Source organism: Hippopotamus amphibius, chromosome 4 (genome assembly GCF_030028045.1).
Source record: "Hippopotamus amphibius kiboko isolate mHipAmp2 chromosome 4, mHipAmp2.hap2, whole genome shotgun sequence".
In the NCBI taxonomy this organism is placed as follows: Eukaryota; Metazoa; Chordata; class Mammalia; order Artiodactyla; family Hippopotamidae; genus Hippopotamus; species Hippopotamus amphibius.
In genome coordinates, this window is record NC_080189.1 from 147640674 (window position 1) to 147651727 (window position 11054).

Sequence of the window (11054 nt, forward strand, 5' to 3'; positions counted from 1 at the left end):
TTAAACAAATCTCATTGGCCAAAGAACACTATTGCCTCCTAAGTACCACCTTAAAAACCAAAAGGTTTTTTAAACATCTCTCAATGTGCATGACCCTTTAGAACAGTGTAATCCAATTGAGCCCCTCTCCCTGAAGATTTGCAAGAAATGGAGATATTCTGGAGTGTTGCCACAATATGATAAAAGGGATGGAAAATAAAATCTAAGAGGAAGTCAAAAGTGTTGTCTACACTGCAAATAATGGTCATTTGATGCTTGTTAAGGTATACAAAGGGTTTTTACAATAAATAACACAATCACATAAATCACAGTTTCTTGCTTATAAGAGGAAGATTAAATACCCAAGAAGGTTAATAATCATAATTTATCATTTTCTTCCTTTAAAGATCATTTGAAAATAAGATCGTGAAAACGTAGACACCAGACTCTTTGCTGTTGGGAGAGGCCAAGAAGTCACTGGATAAACCTGTCACAGTAAGTAGAATCCCTCCAGAAACATTCTTGGTGGGACAACCCTCACCTCTGCTTAAACACTTGAGTATTGGAGAACTCACTACCTCACATCTGTTTTGCGTGTTTCAAGACTCAACAAAACTAGAAAGATATGCATGGTGCTAACAAAGTCACATGGAATCCATGATCCATGTGAGAGAAACATGGAGAATATCTTCTAATTACTTGTTGGTCAAGTAGAAAGTTAGAGTAAACTGTACTAGCTAAACTGCTTTCTCAAGTTTCCATTTTAGGCATTTCTACTGTTTGCCCGCTGCCTAGTAGGCTGCTAGAGTTCACTATAGGAAAAGTAAATATTGTCATTTCAAATAAAGAACTGTTTATTATATAACAGAACAGAGGCTGCCTTCTATTTTTGAGACTCTGCTAAGCTAATTGGGGACAGTAGCCAAAGCAGCTGCCCAGGAGATGCTGTTTTCCAACAGCTACAGTCCTTACAGCTAAGCTGGGTTCATGTTTGTCTACAAAGTGGCGGTCACATTGTTCTTCTCACTGGATGTTCTTTGGCGTCTCTTGGGGTTGTGTAAATGGGGGGCACCATTTGTCCTACTTTACCAGCCTATTTGACGCCTGCAGTGAGGGCAAACCATAAGGCAAGACAGATCAAAGACCTGATGGCCTGCTACCATTAATGGGATTCAGCCTAGACTCTTCTCAATGAAAGGGCAAATGTTGACTTAATCCCTATTTCCATTAAATCAGGGGTTCCAAAATTTTGGTAGGTTTGGGACTGGACTCAGGATTTTTAATAACTTTTCCACATCATTCTGATGGAGATTTGTCTGCTATCCACATTTTGAAACACTGGTTTCAATATATGACAGAGATAAGAAATCTGGACTGAGTAGTGATTTAAGGTAAACAAACACAAAGTTTTGGTCAATAAAATAATGTTCCTCAGAAATAATACTTTGCACTTCTATAATGTTTTCTACTTTTAAAGGGCTTCTTGTGTTTGCCCCTGACTTGTAAGATGGAGAAGGAGCAGCAAATATTAATGCCATTTTATAAATAAACTGAGACAAAGAGTGTGTAAGTGAGTAGATATGTGGTAGAATGGAGGCTAGGAGCCTGGGCTCTCTCATCTTTGTTTACCCAGTTCATGGTCTCATTTCTATTAGGTAAAAACATGTAGATGTACCTCAAGCTTTTTCATAGCTGTAAGACATTTCATGGAGTTTTAAAACTTATCTAACTATTCCCTTATTGATGGACATGATTTCTCCCAACATTTTTCCTTTCATAAGTAATGATTCTGTGAATCTTTACACATATATCTTTGAGTACTTGTGTGAATATTTCATTAGGGTAACTCACTGAAAGTGAAATTACTGTGTCAAAGGGTATGTATATTAAAATGTCCATGTATAGTGCCAAATCAAAATGTGTACCATTTTACACTCCCCTTGACAGTACAATAGACTAACTTTCCCCAAATGCCTATCTACACTCTTCAATCTTTGCCAATGTGATTGCAGCAGTGTGGCTAATTAAATTTTTTTCTTTGTATTATTATTAAAGCTTAGCATCTTTTAAATTATGTCTGGAAAAGATACAATGAAATATGAAAGTGTACAAATTACAGCCCAATAACTTTTTACATTTGTATACATCTGAGTAACTGTCATCCAGATCAAGATATAAAACACTACCACCACTTCAGAAAGTCCTCTCTGGCCACTTCACCTACCCACCCCATGGGTAATCACTCTTCTGACTTCTATCAACATCAGTTCATTTTGCCTGTTCTTGGATTTAATATAAATGAACTCAAACAGTTTTATGATATCCTCCTTTGCTCAACACATCTGTGGGATCCGTCCATATAGTTGTGTGCGCCAGTGGTCCATTTTTCAAATCATTGTTTCGATCAGTAACCCATCCTCCTGCTGACGGACATTTGAGTTGTTTCTAGTTTCTTGTTTTTTGTTTTTTAAGGTTTTTTTTTTTTGACTGTGTTGGGTCTTCGCTGTTGCACTCGGGCTTTCTGTAGTTGCGGTGAGCAGCAGCTACTCTTCATTGCCGTGCACAGCCTCCTAACTGTGGTGATTTCTCTTGTTGCGGAGCACGGGCTCTAGGCACGCGGGCTTCAGTAGTTGCAGCGCTTGGGCTCAGTAGTGGTGGCTCGCAGGCTCTAGAGCGCAGGCTCAGTAGTTGTGGCGCACGGGCTTAGTTGCTCTGTGGCATGTGGGATCTTCCCAGATCAGGGATCGAACCCGTGTCCCCAGCATTGGCAGGTGGATTCTTATCCACTGTGCCACCAGGGAAGTCCCTTGCCTATTCTTTAAATTGCTTATGTTTTTTTTATCTTATTTATATGAATTTTTTATACATTCTGGATATAACCCCTTTGTCAGATGGATGGATGGATGGATGGATGGATAGATAAATAGATAATGAAAATATTATCCTATTGTGTGACTTGCCTCTTCATTCTCATACTAAAGTTCTCATACTGAACAAAAGTTCCTAATTTCAATTAAGTCCAATTATGTTTTTATTATTTTGTGATTATTGTCTTTTGTAATCTATTTAAGAAATCTTTGTCTATCCAAGGTCATGAAGATGTTCTCCTATGTTTTCTCCTAGAAATTTGATGTTTTAATTTGACATTTATAATTATGAGCTATCTTTCATTAATTTTTGTATGTGGTGTAAGGTAGGAGTCAAGTTTGAGGGTTTTTTTCCCATATGGATTTATAACAGTTCTCATATGTTGAAAAAAACACCATACTTTCTTTCACAGAATTGCATTTGTACCTCAGAGGGAAAGTATTCAATATTTCACCATCAAATATGTAAGCTGTGATGTTTTGGTTTAGGGTTTTTTTGTAGATAGTTTTTGTCATATTAGTAAAGTTCCCTTCTATTTTAATATGCTGAGAATTTTTTTCCTGAGTTGGTTTTCTTTTTTTATCAAATGCATTTTCTGTATATATTGAGATAATTTTTTTTTCTGTTAATGTGAAGAATTATAGTGATTATTTTAGAATGTTAAACCAATCTTGCATTCCTGGGATAAACCATACTTGGTCATTATGTATTTTTTTTTTTAAACCTCTGTATTAAATTTACTGATGTTTTATTTAGAATTTTTGACTCCATATGCAGAAAGGATTTTGGTTTTGGCATCAGTTTACATTAGCCTCCTAAAACAAGTAGCTAAGTGTTCTCCTTTTCTCTAACCTCTGAAGGGGTTTGAGAGAGATTATTATTATTTCTCTTTAAATATTTGGAATAATTTACCTTGACAGTTCCCTGGGCCTGGCTGATCTTTATGGAATTTTATCCATGTATTCCATTTCTTTACCATATATCAGATTATTAAAATTTTTATTTATTTTTATATCAGTTTTGGGACTTCCCTGATGGTGCAGTGGTTAAGAATCCACCTGCCAATGCAGGGGACGTGGGTTCAATCCCTAGTCCAGGAAGATCTCACATGCCATAGAGCAACTAAGCCCGTGTGCCACAACTACTGAGACTGTGTGCTAGAGCCGGAGAACCACAACTACTAAAGCCCATGCGCCTAGAGCCAGTGCTCCACAACAAGAGAAGCCACCACAATGAGAAGCCCACATACCACAACAAAGAGTAACCCCTGCTCACCACAACTAGAGAAAGCCTGCATGCAGCAATGAAGACCCAACAGAGACACAAAACAAACAAACCTAAAAAACCAATAATGAGCCATTGTAATAAAATAAATTAAAAAAAAGAATTTATGTTGTCAAGTTTATTGGCAAAAAATTGTCATCATGTTCTTTCAATACCTGTAGAATGTGTAGGGACATCATATTTTGAAACTCCTGATATTGGTCATTTGTGTATTCTCTCTTTTTTATTGATTATTTTTTCCAAGAGATTATAGATTTTATTACTCTATTTAAAGAACAGATTTTCATCTGTGATTATTTAATGTATATATATTTTTTTATTTCATTGATTGCCATGCATTCGTTATTATTTCCTTCCTTCTGCTCTACTTGTGTTTAAGTTGCTCTTCTTTTTCTATATTCATAAAATGAAAGCTTAGAGTATTGATTTTCAACCCTTTCTCTTTTCTAATGTAGTCATTGGAAGCCATTAATTTCCTTCTAGGCACTGCTTTAGCTGCATCCCACAAATTTTGATATGTTTTATTTTCATTATTCTTCAGTTCAGATATTTTCTAATTTCCCTTTCCTCTTTGGCCCACAGGTCACTTAGAAGTATGTTTCTTAATTTTAATACATTTTGGGATTTCATACTTATATTTCTCTGTTGATATTGATTTCAGTCCTTCGAAGTGTGTTGAGTCTTGCTTTATGACACAGCATATGGTCTATCTTTGGTATGCATTTGAAAAGAATGTGTGTTCTGCAGTTGTTGGGTATAGTGTTCTATAAATATCAATTAGGTCAAGTTGCTTAATGGTGTTGTTTAAATATATCCTTATTGACTTTGTGGAGTTTTTGTTTTTAGTTACTGGGAGATGTGTGTTAAAACTTCCAATATGACTGTGACTTTGTCTATGTCTCCTTTTATTTCACTTAATTTTTGCTTAAATATGTTAAAGCTATGTTATGATGTCTAGGCAAATTTAGATTTGTTGGGTCTTCCTACTGAACTGACCCTTTCATTATTATGAAATGTTCTTCACTAGTAACACTTCTTGCCTGAAAGAACATTTTGTCTCATAAATATAGTTATACCAGCTTTCTTTTGATTAGTTTTTCCATGCTATATCTCTTTTCCATTATTATACTTTCAAGTTATCTGTGTCTTTATGTTTAAAGTGTGTTTAATGGGTGGACATAATATAGTTTATTCTTTTCTAAAAAAAAAAATCTGACATCTACTTACTTTTATTGAGTTTGTTGATATAATTGGGATAAAATTTATCATCTTTCTATTTGTCTTCTATTGGTTTCATCTTGTCTTCATTCCTCCTTCCTGTCTCCTTTTATAGAAATTAAGATTGTATTGTATTATATGCATTTAATTTTTGTTATTCTCTTAGTATCTTTTTTCTTTTTTTTTTGTAATTACAAACTGATATATTTAAAATGCTAAGTCCTCCTATTCAGGAACATGGTATATTTATTCAGGCCATTTTAAGCCTGTAGTGGGTTGAATAGTGTCCTCCAAAAATTCATGTCTATTTAGAACCCCAAAATGTACACTTATTTGAAAATAGGGCAGATGTATTAAGGTAAGTATTGAGATGAGGTCATATCGAATTAGGGTGGTTCCTAAATCAAATCAGAGTCCTTACAAGAGATAGAAAGGACACACAGATACAGAGGATTGTGTGAAGATATACAAGACTATGTGACGATAGAGATCAAAATGACACATCTTCAGGCCAAGGGGTGATAAGAAATACCAGCAACAACCAGAAGCTAGGAGAGAGGGACGGGACAGTATCTCCCTCAGAGCCTCTGGTAAAAGAACAACCTGGCCAGTTTGTGGCGATTTACTACAGCAGCCACAGGAAACTGAAACAAAGTCTTTCAGGTAAATTTTAGAGTTTAGAGCATAAATCTTGTAAAATTCTTGTTAAATTTATCCTTATGCATTTCTTAGCATTTATTACTATTATGGATTCTATGTTTTTATATTTAAAATTTTAAAGTTTATAATATTATTTATTAAAATATTGATTTTATATTTTAAAATATTTATGTATATTTTATATTTAAAAATTTTAAATTTTCTGATTACTACTAGGAATCTAGGAAAGCTGTTATCTTTTATCTGGTCTTTTTATAGAACTCTCATATTTGTTGTAACTATTTTTTATTATTCCCATGGATTTTCTAGGTTGACCTCAAATCATCTGCAAATAATGATAAATATCTCTTCCTTTCAAATTTGTCTTATGTTGAACTATATGAAATTGCTGATATTTGACCATTTTGTCCTATAAAAATGACAGTTTCTTATGGTTCAACCTAGTATATCTCTTCTGTCCTGTATTTATTAGCTTAGTTTGAAATTCCATAATAATGTTGGCTAAATCAGCAATAGAAGCATCCTTGTCTTCTTCCTAATATTAATCAGAGTGCCTTTAATATTTCATTTTTTAAGAAAAATATGATGTTTATTTCTGTGTTTTATTACATTAAACAAGTGCTCTATTTCTGGTTTCTGTAATTCTTAGGAATGTCTGTTAAAATTTATTAAATACCTTTTTGCTCTGCATAAACATGTATTTAGGGATTTTCTCCTTTAAAAGAGAACAGTATATATATATATATATATATATATATATATATATATATATATATATATGGCTTTTTAAAAATGTTCTCAGTAATAGTCTTTAAAATTTACTACTAGATTTATTTATAACCTTTCATTATTATAGAAGCAATGCACATTCACTGTAGTAAAATTAGAAAATATAGAAAAAGCAAAAATAAAAAAGTAAAATTTTATATTCCTGCTACCCAGAGATTACCACTATTAACATGTCGATTTCTTTCTGGTGACTATCTCAAATCCTTGTGTAAAACCTCCTAGGTCATATAATGGTTTTTAAGTACATTGCTGGTTTCATTTCATTAATGTTTTATTTACATGTTTATTCGCATTGATGAAATTGCTCTATTGTCATGGTTCTTTTTGTAGGTCATACACGTTTGAAAATCTGATGGAAGCCTTGTACTCTCTCTTCAGAATATATATATAAATATAAATATAAATATAAATATATATATATAATATGTATATCTTATACTCCCAAACATCCATACTATTTCAAGAATTTGGGGACCCTCTTACAGTTCCATCATCAATCTCCCAGTGTCTAGAAGTTCCAGGTTAGAACCATGATCTGATTTTCTTTTTCAATGCCTCCCTTGCCAGGTTCTGGTATCAGAATGATGGTAAAATTGGAAGCTCTCATTTCTCAATCTCTCTCTCTCTCTTTTTTTAATTTGCCTTTCTTTTCTTTCCTTTCCTTGCAGATTTGGAATAATTTGTGTCTAAAGTTCTCTGGGCCTTTGACATTTTTAAATTCTTACTACTCTATTCCGGCTATTTCTTTTAAAATCAATTTTAGTAATTTATGTTTTCCTAGCAAATGATTTTATGTAGAATATTAATTTTTATTTATTATATTTATACATGTTATTAAATCTATATTAGAACAATTTCCTTTTGGAATCCAGGCTTTTAAATCAATGTGCTTTATAATAAGATTTTTTTAAAGTAATTTCACTGTCTTCTAAATTAGTTGAAGCCTGTTGAACTTAAAAAACTGCTGTCTGAACAAATTTGATTATAAGGCAGCAGTTTTAATTTAGGTCAGAATTAATGCTGAAATAAAGCAGTGTTGTATCTATCTATCTATCTATCTATCTATCTATCTACCTATCTATCTATCATCTATCTATCTATCTATCTATCTATCTATCTATCTATCTATCTATCTATCTATCTATATCTATCTATCTATCTATCATCTATCTATCATCTATCATGGTAGCATGGCCCTGAATGTCTGGATGATGTATAGAGCATTAAAGCTTGCTTTTGTTTTACTTACACTGTTAAGTATGTGCAAAGGCCCACACATTCAGAAAGAAAGGAATGTACTTTTCTTTCACTGTCAAAATGAAAAATCTTGTCTTTGATTAAAGTTACAAATTTCTCTTGATATTTCTAACGTCTTAAAAAAACAGCTATTGCTTTTATTTATCATTTCTATTGTTATTCCCTTACTAGTTTTTACTTTCATCTTTATTAATTCTTTCTACTTTCTTTGAGCTTATTTGTTTTTCTTCTTCTGGTTTTGTGAGCTGAAATCTTGGCCATCTATTTTCAATCTTTCCTGCAAAACAATAATATAATTATTGCCATGGATTTTCCTCTGAAATTTTATCCTATAGGTTTCCTATGTACAATTCGACTTTTTGTTAATATTTAAATAATAGACATGCTCATGCAAATAAAAATTCAACCTGCAATTTAGAAGCTGGACAAGAAGAAAGTCTCTGCTTTCCACTCTCCAGCTCACAACTGTGAGTCCATGCCTTGGAGTTAACCACTTTGGACCATTTCTGGTTCTAGTCTTTCTTACGGATATGTCTAGAACTCTAAATAGTATTCTATGTCTCTATTATTTGGTTTATCTACTGTCAGGAACACTCTTGACTGCCTTCAGTGAAGGATACAGAGTCTAGCCCACTTAACACTTCTCAGTTCCCTACCCTTTCATGCAATTTTGATTATTTTATGTTACTATATAGCTTACAAAAATATACTTAAACATCTTTTTTCTTGATCCATGAACTATTTAGTAAAACTCGATTCTCTCCTAGGTAAGGAGAGATAACAAACTCTTATCTGTTCGATCAACTAAGATTAAGCAAAAAAGTTTTTATTTTACCTTCACTTATTCTTTCTCTAATGTTCTTTTTGTTATGTAAACCTGAGTTTCTGACCTATATCATTTTCCTTCTCTCTGAAGAACTTCCTTTAACGTTTCTGACAAGTCAGGTCTATTGGCAACAAATTCTCTCAATTTTTGTTTGTCTGAGAAAGTCTGTATTTCTCCTTCACTTTATAATAAGTTCTCAGGATGCAGAATTCTAGGTTAATGTTTCTTTCTCTTCAACACTTTAAATATTTCACTCCACTCTCTTCTTACTTGCATAGTTTTTGAGAAGTCAGATGTTAATTTTTATCTTTGTTCCTCTATAGGTGAGGTATTTCCCCCCCTCTGGCTTCATTCAAAAATTTTTTATCTTTGATTTTCTGCACTTTGAATATTATATGCCTGTGTGTAATTTGGGGGGCATTTATCCTGCTTATTGTTCTTTCAGTTTCCTGGATGTGCGGTTTAGTGTCTAATATTAATTTGAGGAAATTGTCTTTCTGGCATTCCCCAAAAGAATACCTATGTTAAACCTTCTGTAGTTGTTCCCATGGATCTTCAATATTCTGTTCCATTTTTTGTTTTTTCTCTTTGCTTTTCAGTTTGTTTTAAAAAATATTTATTTATTTATTTATTTCTTTAGCTGTGTTGGGTCTTAGTTGTGGTACCTGGGATCTTTGTTGCAGCATGTGGGATCTTTTGTTGTGGCGCACGCGGGGGCTTCTCTAGTTGCAGTGCACAGGCTTCTCTCTAGGTGTGGTGTGTGGGCTCAGTAGTTGTGGCACACAGGCTTAGTTGCTCCCTGCCCCATCCCCCACCCCCAAGTGTGCGATCTTAGCTCCCCAGCCAAGGACTGAATACACGTCTCCTGCATTGGAAGGCAGAGTCTTAACCACTGGACCACCAGGGAAGTCCCTGCTTTTCAGTTTTGGAAGTTTTTATTGACATATCCTCACGTTTCTTCCTCAGCCATGTCCAGTCTACTAATGAGCCCACCAAAGCCCATCAGAAGCTATCACATTCTTCATTTCTGTTTTTGATCTCTAGGTTTCTTTTTTATTCTTTTCTAGAATTTCCATCTTCTTATCCATCTATTCTTCCATGTTGCCTGCTTTATCCAGTAGGGTCCTTAGCATATTAATCAAGCTGTTTTAAATACCTGTCTGCTTGCTCCAGCTCTTCAAACTGTGTTGTTTGCCTTGTAACTTTTTGTTGAAAACTGGTCCTGATGTCCTGGATTAAAGGAACATGGTCTGGTTTCCATGTAGTTTTCTCCTCCAGTAAATTGTGATTCTCTCTATCTGCCTGTCTGTCTCTCCAGTTTTGAGGGCAGCAGTTTGCTCTGTGAGCACAATTCTCTGATGGATCTAAGAAGAGTTGTTGATTTTCAGTTTGTTCGGTTTTTTATTTGTTGTTAGGATGGAGTGATGATTTTCAAGCACCTTATATTCCTGACCAGATACCAGAAATCCTTTCAACTTTGTAATTCCTTTTGCAGTTAGTTTTTAACAACACTCACACTTTTTGTAACTATAATTGAATTTTCAATATTTCATCTATAAGTTCATTATGAAATTCAAATTTATTATTATAAATAATAGCATTTATAGTATTATGATTATGTAACTAGTATTTGTTACAGATCTAGGTGGGATTATTGTCTCTATAGAGAAGGAGTTGTAATTTTATGTTCCTAAACCTGTGCTACTCTGAGAATTTCCTATAAAAAAGTGAAATGGATGTTCTTTTCTTACAATTTATCCATTTCTCAAATGAATTCCTTGTTTTAACTTACTGCATCTATGGACCACAATTTTTACCGAGTTTGTAATTGTACCTCCTTTTCTCTTGTTGAAAGAGAAAACATATTTCATAATTATCCCAGTTGTTATTTATACTATTTTTGGAATTGTTACTTTTTAAAAATTAATTAATTTATTTGTTTATTTATTAATGTATTTATTTATTGGCTGTGTTGGGTCTTCATTGCTGTGCAAGGGTTTTCTCTAGTTGCGGTGGGGCGGTCTACTCTTTGTTATGGTGCGAGGGCTTCTCATTGTGGTGGCCTCTCTTGTTGCTGAGCACAGGCTTTAGGTGCATGGGCTTAGTAGCTGTGGTGTGAGGGCTCAGTAGTTGTGGCTTATAGGCTCTACAGAGTAGGCTTAGTAGTTGTGGC